The 11,815-nt window shown below is 38.1% G+C and overlaps 1 long non-coding RNA gene across 1 annotated transcript in view; it reads left to right on the plus strand.

The window, feature by feature from the left end:
- The first annotated feature begins 9,948 nt into the window (after positions 1–9,948).
- LOC108518294 (uncharacterized) overlaps positions 9,949–11,815 on the plus strand; it is a 3,959-nt gene continuing 2,092 nt past the window's right edge. The window contains exon 1 of the long non-coding RNA XR_001882342.1: positions 9,949–10,204. This is a non-coding gene — a long non-coding RNA (uncharacterized LOC108518294). The remainder of the gene's footprint in view (positions 10,205–11,815) is intronic.

Consider the following 11,815-nt stretch of genomic DNA (forward strand, 5'->3'; position numbering starts at 1 on the left):
TTTTTATATTGAAATATATATAAATATTTAAGTCCAAATGTTTTTATAAATACTGTCATTTTTGAGTCTTTTGACTATCAGTTTCGTACCTTTGACAAACATTTTTAAAAAGGCAAAACTATTTAAAAGTTCTCTATAATATGAGTCTTTGAGTGTTTGAACAAATATAGATACTGCAAAATACAGGTCCTTTCCATTTCATTTTATTCTAGTGTAGAATACAAACTTATGCAACTAAAAATGAGAGGTGTAGCAAACATTTTTTATATAAGTTAAAATAGCCCAGAGCACAATCATGAAGCTTTAAAACTAAATCTTATAAACCATTTAAACTCTCACTTCTTGTTTTGATCATTTCCTCCCATGCTTTTGTATGGCTTAATTTTTATATCTTCTTGTTTATAAGTTTTGCCTTCAATAATTTCAGTTTGCCAAAATTTAAAAGCTGAAGTTTTGGGGTGCTCTAGTCATTTGATACCTTGATTAAAGATTTCCAGCTGATTCTGAATGAAATGCAACCAAAATTTACAGGACACATTTAAAATGTCAGTGCCAATATAGGATACTTATGTTGTGTCACAAATTTGTTCTTCAAAGACTCAAATGTTTCTGAAATCTAATTAATGATGAACAGCAAAGAGTGGATTCACATGTTGCTATACCCAAGTATTTTCTTTCTTCAATATCAGTATCACCATGAAAATTATGTAGTTCAGTTATTTTATCTGTGTATATGTAAAAATATTTGTGAGTTTTGGCAATACAACTTCTATGTCAATTGGCAAAATATCATAGCTTGTTTAACCCAATTATGAGTCACGTGCATGGTAATCAATTCCAAGTACATTTTTTGCTCTACAAGTTTAATTTAGTAGGAGCATTATTTTTTCCACAATGCTGTACATCGCCAGAATTTGTAAACATATTATGGATGTAAAAACAAATCATTTAATCCTCAATGCTGTAGTCTGTAATCGAATTTACAATAGCATTCGCAATAATTTCAGATGTTTCACTTTCAACAAAAGAAAATCCTGAAAGTTTTACTTTGATTCTGTGAATTGGATGACAGCCTTCAACTGTCATCAGAGTTAACTAGATTTTTACTTGAATCACCAGATGACATTGATATAAAATTGAGGTCATGCAGTTGTTCGGCAAGTTCTTCTTATGCTAATTATCCACTATCATTATACACTATCACTTTACAAATGTATGTACACGAGGAAACGGGATTCAAAAAGAAGAAAGTTAAAATAGATAAAGGATCATTTAACCTAAATGAAAAGTTATGATTTAAAAGAGGTTGTATAAATGCACCTTCTGAAGCTGCACCTGCTCAACTGATGTCATATTCAATACGAATCTTCTTAAATTTATTATTAACTTTCAAAGTAGACCCTGATGATTTTTCAGCAGATTTGTGTTTCCTTGTTTTCAAGTGGTCCGTGATATCACAATGGGTCCCACAGTGGATGGCAAATGTCTACATTTTATGCAAGTTTCACTTTAATCATTTGCTTTCTTGAGAAACGGTAATTCTGTACTTTATTTCGTACTAAACTCATGTTTTCATTTCCTTGAGGTCATTGCTATTGAAAGAGTTTATTGTAAAATAAAAAAATTTGCCCAAAAACAAAATAGTCATGGATTTATTTGGATTTATGCCATTCAGTTCAATAACTGGCAAAACAATTGCAGCATTCAGACTACACAGTAAGTTCTATGGCAGGACTGCTTGTCTTCTGCCTTTTGTACATATTTTATATGTACCTAACCAATAAATTCCCACTAACTTAGTGACTTGCTGACTTTGTGCATTTATAGAGAGTGGCACAAGCTGATAGACTGTCTGGCAGGACAAGCAGCATAGAATATTTCTTTTACCACCACCTGAGACCAGGAGTTATCTGTCCCTAACTGCTCATGACTGAGTACAGGCATACCTTGTTTTATTGTGCTTTACTTTACTGAATTGTGTATTATGATTTTACAAATTGAAGGTTTGTGGCAACCCTGCATTGGTCTATTGCTGCCATTTTTCCTACAGCATGTGTTCACATCATGTCTTTGTGCCACGTTTCAGTAATTCTAACTTTTTCCTTATTATTAGTATTTCAAACTTTTCCTTATTATTGTATCTGTCATGGTGATCTATGATCAGTGATCTTTGAGGTTCCTATTGTAATTGTTTTGAGGTGCCACAAACCATGCCCATATAAGACATTGAACTTAGTAAACGCTATGTGTTTTCTGACAACTCCACCAACCAGCCTTTCCCTATCTCTCTCCTTTTCCTTGGGCCACCCTATTTTCTGGGACACAACAATATTGAAATTGGACTAGTTAATAACCCTACAATGACTTCTAAATGTTCAAGTGAAAGGAAGAGTCACACACCTCACTTTAAATCAAAAGCTAGAAATTAAGCTTAGTGAGGAAGGCATGTGGAAAGCCAAGACAGGCCAGAAGCTAGGCCTCTTGAGCCAAAAACTTAGCCACATTGTGAATGCAAAGGAGAAGTTCTTGAAGAAAATTACTTCCAGTGAACACATGAATGATAAGAAAGTGAAACAGCCTTCTTGCTGATATGGAGAAAGTTGGAGTGGTATGGATAGAAGATCAAACCAGCCACAACATTCCCTTAAGCCGAAGCTTAATCAAGAGAAAGGCCCCAACTGTCTTCAATTCTATGAAAGCTGAAAGAGGTGATGAAGCTCCACAAGATAAGTTTGAAGCTAGCAGAGGTTGGTTCATGAGGTTTAAGGAAAGAAGTTGTCTCTCCATAACTTAAAAGTACAGGGTGAAGCAGCAAGTGCTGATGTAGAAGCTACAGTTAGTTAGCCAGAAGATCTAGCTAAGATCATTGATGACGGTGGCTACACTGAACAACAGATTTTCAATGTAAGTAAAACATATCTTCTTCCATTGGAAGAAGATATCTCCTAAGGCTTTTGTAGCTAGAGAGGAAGAAAAGTCTATGCCTGGCTAAAGCTTCAAAGGACAGGCTGACTCCCTTGTTAAGGGCTAATACAACTGGTGACTTTAAGTTGAAACCAATTCTCATTCACTGCCTGAAAATCTAACATTTATTCTGCAGCATATGGATCAAGTAATAATTTTTTGACTTTCAAGTCTTACCATACAAAAACAAATTTCATAAACTGTCATATATAGCGATTCCCCTGATGGATCTGGGCAAAGTAAATTGAAAACCTTCTGAAAAAGATTCATTATTCTACATGTCATCAAGAAAATTTGTAATCCATGAGAGAGTGTCAAAATATCAACCTTAACAGGAGTTTGGAGGAAGTTAATTCCGATCTTCGTGGATGACGTTCAGGGGTTCATGACTTCAGGCAGGAAGTAACTGCAGAGGTGGTGGAAATAGCAAGAAAACTAGAACTAGAAGTAAAGCCTGAAGATGGGACTAAGTTGCTGCAATCTCATGATCAAACTTGAACAGATGAGGAGTTGCTTCTTGTGGGTAGGAAGACCCTCCTCCAGCAAAAGGATTATGACTCGATGAAGATTCAGATGATTGTTAGCATTTTTTTGTGTGTTTTTTTTTTTGTTTTTGTTTGTTTGTTTTTTAGCAATAAAGTATTTTATTTTTGGAGACAGGGTCTCATTATGTCATCCAGGCTGGAGTTCAGTAGCATGATCATGGCTCACTGTAGCCTTGACCTCCTGGGCCCAGAAATCCTCCCATCTCAGCCTATAGCTGAGACTACCAGAATGCATCACCGTGCCTGGCAAATAATTTTTTAAATTTTTTGTAGAGACAGGGTCTCACTATGTTGCCAAGGCTGGTCTCAAACTTCTGGGCTCAAGTGGTACCCCCAATTTAGCCTCCCAAGTAGCTGGTGCATGTCACTATGCCTGGCATGTAACATAACTTTTATATACACTAGAAAGCCAGAAAACTTATGTGACTTGCTTATCACAATATTCGCTTTCTTGTGGTGGTCTGGAACTGAACCTGCAGTATCTCCAAGGAATGACTGCCAACTTCATTTTATCAGCAGCAGTCCTGTATGGTTCTTCTGAAAAGAAAATACTAGCTACATTGCTTCTTGAAAGAGTTGAAAAAAGAGAAATGGGTTATTGTTAGCGTCTGCCAGATTTTACCATATGTCAAAGTGAAAAGTCAACATTATACATACATCTCATACGCTATTCCATAACACCATGAAAGGAGAGAAGCTGGAAGTATAAAGTAGCTGTCTGCCTAATCCATTCTGGCTTGTTTTAATGCAACTACTAACAAGCACACTCCATTAAAAAGTGAAGTATTGGGGACAAATGGTACACACCAAGAGGATGCTGGAAATTCAGGTGTAAACTGGGAGTCTTTCGAGCAAACTGGGATATATGATCACCCTAGCCCCAACCCACTTTGAAATAAATTCCCACTAACTTAGTGACTTGCTGACTTTGTGCATTTATAGAGAGTGGCACAAGCTGATAGACTGTCTGGCAGGACAAGCAGCATAGAATATTTCTTTTACCACCACCTGAGACCAGGAGTTATCTGTCCCTAACTGCTCATGACTGAGTACAGGCATACCTTGTTTTATTGTGCTTTACTTTACTGAATTGTGTATTATGATTTTACAAATTGAAGGTTTGTGGCAACCCTGCATTGGTCTATTGCTGCCATTTTTCCTACAGCATGTGTTCACATCATGTCTTTGTGCCACGTTTCAGTAATTCTGGTTGAATTTAGCTACATGATGCTGACAGTCTCCTGAGTTGGCATTAAAATAACTCTTATGTCTTTATTCTTCAAATAGAACAATTCATTTACTTTGGGTTTGTTTAACTTCATGAGTAGGACCTTTAGGAAAGCATCATTACAAACGTGATGATTGACTTCGCATTGTGAAAAACAGCCAGGTTCCTAGTCAGCCTCCAAGGCCTTGTTTAACAGGGTCCCAACCATCTCTTCTGCCTCATCTTGTCCCACTTCTACATCACCACACTTTGCCACGCTTGTCTTCTTTCAGTTTTTCAGATATACCAGGTATGATCTATCGTCAGAGGCCTGGGAGGCTGTTCCCTCTACTTGGAATGTCCCTCCTCCCACACTCCCAAGCTTAGATCTCTCTCTTCTTGGAGACAGATCTCAGGTTAAACTTCATCTCCTTTAAGAGTTCCTCCCTGGCTGCCTACCTAAAGGACATCTCGCTTCATTTTTCTCAATCTCAGCCCATGTTTATTCTCTTCATAGCACTTATTGATAGTCATTTCAATTATTTTGTTAATTTGTTGGCTTGTTTATTTTATTGACAGCCCCTAACATGAGAATGTAAGATCCATGGCAGAACGGCTTTTTTTTTTTTTTTTGAAACGGAGTCTCGCTCTCGCCCGGGCTGGAGTGCAGTGGCAGGATCTCAGCTCACTGCAAGCTCTGCCTCCCGGGTTTACGCCATTCTCCTGCCTCAGCCTCCGGAGTAGCTGGGACTACAGGCGCCCGCCACCTCGCCCGGCTAGTTTTTTGTATTTTTTAGTAAGACGGGGTTTCACCGTGTTAGCCAGGATGGTCTCGATCTCCTGACCTCGTGATCCGCCAGTCTCGGCCTCCCAAAGTGCTGGGATTACAGGCTCGAGCCACCGTGCCCAGCCCAGAACGGCTTTTTCTGCTCTTTTTACCCTCATATCCCCAGAGTTGGGAAGGGTGTCTGGCAACAAGCACCAAATAAATATTTATTGAATGAATGAATAGCATACATTAACATTATGTTTAAGGTACAAGACATATATCAAAAGATTTTCTAACAGTTGGGTCAAATTTAATATATATGACAATGTTGATTGTAACATCAAGTTATCTAAAACTGTTATTTTCATAATGATTTTTATCATACATTTAGCCAGTTAGCTCCCAAGGGTACTACTCTGCTATGGAAGCACTTCTCAGAGCCTTCAAGTCTTCAAACCGCAGGGCAGGGTCCGAGCTGCTCAAGTCTCACTTTCTGAGACGGTGCAGTAGACAGCAGCATCCCTCCAAGCCCCTAGGGTGCAGACATTGTGGGAAACTGATAATTTAAGCCTATAAAGTTCCTTTCAGCTTTGTACCTTTAGAAGCCTGACCTTGCACTTTGGGAGGCCGAGGCGGGCGGATCACAAGGTCAGGAGGTCGAGACCATCCTGGCTAACACAGTGAAACCCCGTCTCCACTTAAAAAAAAATACAAAAAATTAGCCGGGCGAGATGGCGGGCGCCTGTAGTCCCAGCTACTCGGGAGGCTGAGGCAGGAGAATGGCGTGGACCCGGGAGGCGGAGCTTACAGTGAGCTGAGATCCGGCCACTGCACTCCAGCCTGGGCGACAGAGCGAGACTCCGTCTCAAAAAAAAAAAAGAAGCCTGACCTTGTACGGAATCGTGGTTTTTGAACAGATGGTTGAAACGACTTTGTTAAATGCAAGAGTCTGTTGTTTTCAGAAGCTATCAAACCACTGATAACTTTATTTACATTATTTGATANCTATCAAACCACTGATAACTTTATTTACATTATTTGATAAACATGCTCCATTTTCTCTCTGCATTTCTGCTCTGCAAATGTTCTGGTTCCTGGGCAAGTTTGCTCAAACCCTGTGATACTTTCTGTAAAATAAACTGAGCACCTCCTTGTATCTTGACATTTAAAAGATAATTCCACAGTTACCAATTAGTGTCATAATCATGAGTGAATGATTTGTGGAATATTTTTTAATGTACTGTGTTTTTTTTTTCAGTTTCCCAATATTAACGAAAGGCTTCTTTATAAATAAAACACTCTATATATGATTTTGGCTAAGGGGTGGGGGGTGCCTCAGTTGTGAGAAAGTAGAGGGAGCTGTGCTGACTTTACATGAGTGAAGTGACACTATCAAGGAAAAAGTTAGTACCTCAAGTCACACACAAAAACCAGTCTCATAACTATAGTCTTTATGTTTTAATCTCTCAACAATAACTCTGCATGCCTAAACATCTAACATTAAGGGATTAGTTGGATAGATTATAGTATATTATGCTCTAGTGTACAATACAACATGAAACATCATGTGGAAGACTAATGATGTGAAAACCTGTGCTATATTAAGTGAACAAAGCAGGAGATGTGGGCATATGTACAATATAATATCATTTTAAAATTTTCTTTAAAAAAGCATATTTGTGTAGAGAAAAAAAGGACTGGAAGGTTGTGTAATACCAAGCATTGTGTGTCTGGAATATATTTGACTATTATTATCAGACTGCAAGGTAATACCAATATACCAAAATATTAACTCAAAATATTAACTCAAAATATTAATACCAATATACCAAAATATTAACTCAAAATATTAACTCAAAATATTAACTCAAAATATTCCCTGAGTGGTGGAAATAGGAGTGGTCCTTTTTCCTTTTCTTTGTATCTCCCTCCCTTCTTCCCTTTCTTCCTTCTTTCCTGTCTCTTTTCTTTCTTTTTAAACCTCTGTTCTTTAAACCTAAAGTGGGCATTGATTTATTGCTTTTGTGATTATAAAACTTTTTTTCATTGATATGAAATTAACATAACATAAAATTAATCATTTACAGTGAACAATTTACTGGCATTTATTACATTCACAGTATTTTGCAACTACCACCTCTAAGTCTAAAACATTTTCATCATCCCAAAATGAAACTTCTTATCTATTAAGCAGTAATTCCCCATTCTCCCCTATCCCCAGTCCCTAGCAACTACAAATCTGCTTTTGATCTCTGCGGATTACCTCTTCTGGATATTTTCTACAAATGGAATCATAAGATAAGTGAATTTTGTGTCTGATATCTTCTACTTAGCATATTTTTGAGGTTCATCCACATTGTACTGTGTGTCAGTACTCCATTTCTTTTTACAGCCAAATAACATTCCCTCATATACATCATGACTTATTCATACATCCATTGATGGACATTTGAGTTGTTTCCCATATGGAACGTTTCCTTCCTTCCTTCCTTCCTTCCTTCCTTCCTTCCTTCCTTCCTTCCTTCCTTCCTTCCTTCTTTCCTTCCTTCCTTCTTTCCTTCCTTCCTTCTTTCCTTCCTTCCTTCTTTCCTTCTTTCCTTCCTTCCTTCTTTCCTTCCTTCCTTCTTTCCTTCTTCCTTCCTTCTTTCCTTCATTCTTTCCTTCCTTCCTTCTTTCCATCCTTCCTTCTTTCCTTCATTCCTTCCTTCTTTCCTTCCTTCCTTCCTCCCTCCCCCTCCCTCCCTCTCTCTTCTCTCTTTCTCTTTTCCTTTCTTTGTTTCTTTCTTTCTTCTTTCTTTCTCCTTCCTTCCTTCCTTCCTTCCTTCCTTCCTTCCTTCCTTCCTTCCTTCCTTTCTTTCTTTCTTTCTTTCTTTCTTTCTTTCTTTCTTTCTTTCTTTCTTTCTTTCTTTCTCTTTCTCTCTTTCTCTCTTTCTCTTTCTTCCTTCCTTTCTTTCTTTCTTCCTTTCTTCCTTTCTTTCTTCTTCTTTCCCTCCCTCCCTCCCTCCCTCTCTCTCTCTCTCTCTCTCTCTCTTTCTTTCTTTTTTAAATAGAGATGGGCTCTTACTATGTTGCCCAGGTTGACCTCAAACTCCTAGCTTCAAGCAGTTTTGCCTCAGCCTCCCGAGTGGCTAGGATTACGGGATGCAAGCCGCTAGGCCCAGCTTCGCATTTAAAACTTTTAAAAATTCTTCTGTAACATTGAGTTTGTCAGGTAATGAGCCTCAGGATTAAAAAAGAAAAGGGAGTGGGCTAGGGAATAATCAGTATTAGCAAACTTTGTCAATTTTCTTCATTCAAAAGTATACACAAGCACGGAAATTTTGAGGTACGGGAGGTGATATGAGCAAATTTAAGTGTGCCTCCTACTCATGTTTCCCTGTCCTCCAATTTTCTTCCCCAGAGGCAACCTCTCTAATACCTTTTTTTGTGTTTAAATGTATTTTTTGCATGAACAAATATACATGTGTATTTGTATGTGTGCATATATATTTTCTGACTTTTTTCCTTCTTTCAAAGAGTTGTTAGTGATATTCTAAGCTCCAGCAACACACAGGGAAAGGTGGCTTGCTAATAGCTTTTTTGTGTAATTTTTTGAGACGGGACTTGCTCTGTTGCCCAGGCTGGAGTGCAGTGGCATGATCATAGCTCACTGCAGCCTCTAGCTTCCGGGCTACAGTCTGCCTCCCACCTTAGTCTACCTAGTAGCTGGGACTACAGGCATGCACCACAACACCTGGCTAATTTTTCGATTTTTTGTTTTTTTTTAAGACGAGGTTTCACTATGTTGCCCAGGCTCGGCTAATGCTCCTTTGAAGAGTTTCTTCCTTTCCTTTATCTTAGCTCCCACTCCTCTTTGAGTGTTCCCTTCACCTTCCAAATAAACTACTTGCACTCAGGTCCTAGTTTCAGGTCTCTTCTGGGAACCCAAGCCGAGACACAAACTTTATCTTATTAAATTTTTATAATACTCTGGGAGGTAGGTGTTTAAAAAATTCCATTCTTCAGGTGAGGAAACTGAGACTCAGCCAAGTAACTGAGTCAAGTTAGGGAATGGCAGCCAAGATTCTAACTCAGGTGGATGACTGCTTTTCTTTTCTTCCTTTTTCTTTTCCTTTTTCTTTTTTGTTTATATCCCTTGTTTTGCTTGGGGAAATAACCAGTGTCTAACTTGAGAGACTGCAAACCTACGGTAGCGCTGGCGGAAAGCAAGGCCTGGTGCTGGCTGTTGGGGGAGCAAACACACAAAGGTGTCGTTCTTCGTAACGTCAGGCTCCTACTTTCACACTGTTTTCTGTTTTGTCTTTTCATCGTGGCCTTCACAATTGTCATATCAAAGTTGTTCACTAAAAACATTAAACCTTATAAGATGTGCCACATTTGTTTATAAAATATACAACTTTTGGAAACTCCATGCAGAGGGTAGACACCAGACCTCCCCCTGGCCCCTGTGCACATGTTTAATCTCTCTTCAGATCAAATGCCCACAACATTTCCTGCTAAAATTGATCGGCTATGGCTCATCAGCTTCTCTGGGTGATCTGCTATCTTCCTTCTCTTACGACTCAGGCTGTTGACAGCTGGGAAAAGGCACACACCTCTGACTGATGGCAACCCAAAAAGAAATCATAGAGAAGCAAATTTGGCTCCACTGGTTTGATGTTTCCTTCCTTCCTCCTTACACATCCAAGGAGGCTTTGCTCTGGACATCTCTTGCTATGGGTAAGTGCATGGGTTTGTGGGGCAGGTTTTCATGGAGATGCCTCACCAGGGCCTCTCCCACCATTTCCTCAGAAGCCCACCTAACAGCCACATTACCCTTAGCATTAACTCTTTCAGACACAGACAATAGATGTTAAAAGTATTTTATTAATTCTCTTCACAGTGGTAAGTTTTACGACTTTTATAATCTTCCTAAGAATAATCAGAACATTGGATGCCTCTGAATATGGAGATAACAAGACTTGTTTCACAGCCTTGCTTCACAATCAAAGTACACTGGAATCAATACTCATGGAAAAATTCCCGAGACACTGGGAAATTAAAAAATTTCCTAAGTGCTAAATGATTCAAATAGTTCAGGATGATAAATTAATTTGAGGATAATTATTTACTAATATTAAATTATTTTAAAGAATCTAAACATACATTGTATTTCCATTTAGGCCTTTGTTATCCAATATTATTTTACTATGTCTCAAAATACTATATATATACACACACACACATATACATATATATATATACTGGCAATCCTATATATGCATACATATATTTGTGTGTGTGTATACATATACATACATACATATATATATACACACACACACATATATATATAAAATCATTTCTCAGCCTTTTGGCTAAAATCAAGTGCAGTATATGTTACCAGTTTTATAAACATACATCTATAGTCCTAGAGGAACTCCTGTACCTGTGACAGATCAAAGAATTACAGACATGACTGTATGCTACCCTACATAGAAATTGCCAGTTTTGTAGGTAGCCCAAGAGAATAATATTAGCTTAGATGTAGGAAATGGTGTTTTGTGTACTATACTAGAGACAGATCTTCAACACGTTCTTAAATTTTAGCTTTCATGGAAAAATGAAAGGAAAAAGGCAAAATTATTATCATATTGAAAAAAAATCAAAGGGAGAACAGCCATCAGGTAAGCCATTCAGTCTCCAGAGGACTTGCACTTATCAGTGGGGCCTCAGCATGAGCCCACTTAGGAACAAAGTATTTCTCAACAGTTTGTTTGCATCTTCAAAATATCCAGTAATTTTTTTCATGTTACCTGGGAGAAAGACTCTGATGGAAGTGGCTTATGCTAATTAAATTCACAAGAGCCTTATTGACAAATCAAATCGCCAATTAACTAATTTGGAATGGAAAAAAAAAGAGTGCTATTAAGGAGTCTGAAATATCCATACTGTCAGGTCAGAATTTTCTCTCACTTGTGGGAAAGTCTGCTTAGGAAGTCAATTTCCTTTTGAAAAGTTCCTCGTCAAAAACCGAGTGAGCCTAAAGGGAACTGGATCAGAATAATGGGAGAAATGGCATTATAAAGAATTAACTGAAGTAGAAATGATTTAGAAAACATGTCTATATCTTTTTCAGAAGGTCAGACTGTGTATTTTCAGTGGAATTTTAAAATTTTGTTTTAAAATTTGTTCTGGTAATAGTGCTCAAGTCCCCATAGAAAAACTCACCTCTAACCAAACACTGCATGTTCTCACTCATAAGTGGGAGTTGAACAATGAGAACACATGGACACAGAGAGAGGAATATCACACACCAGGGCCTGTTGGGGGGCAGCGGTGGGGTGTGGG

The sequence above is a fragment of the Rhinopithecus bieti genome, unplaced genomic scaffold, assembly GCF_001698545.2.
Source record: "Rhinopithecus bieti isolate Rb0 unplaced genomic scaffold, ASM169854v2 scaffold_42565, whole genome shotgun sequence".
NCBI classification, from domain to species: Eukaryota; Metazoa; Chordata; class Mammalia; order Primates; family Cercopithecidae; genus Rhinopithecus; species Rhinopithecus bieti.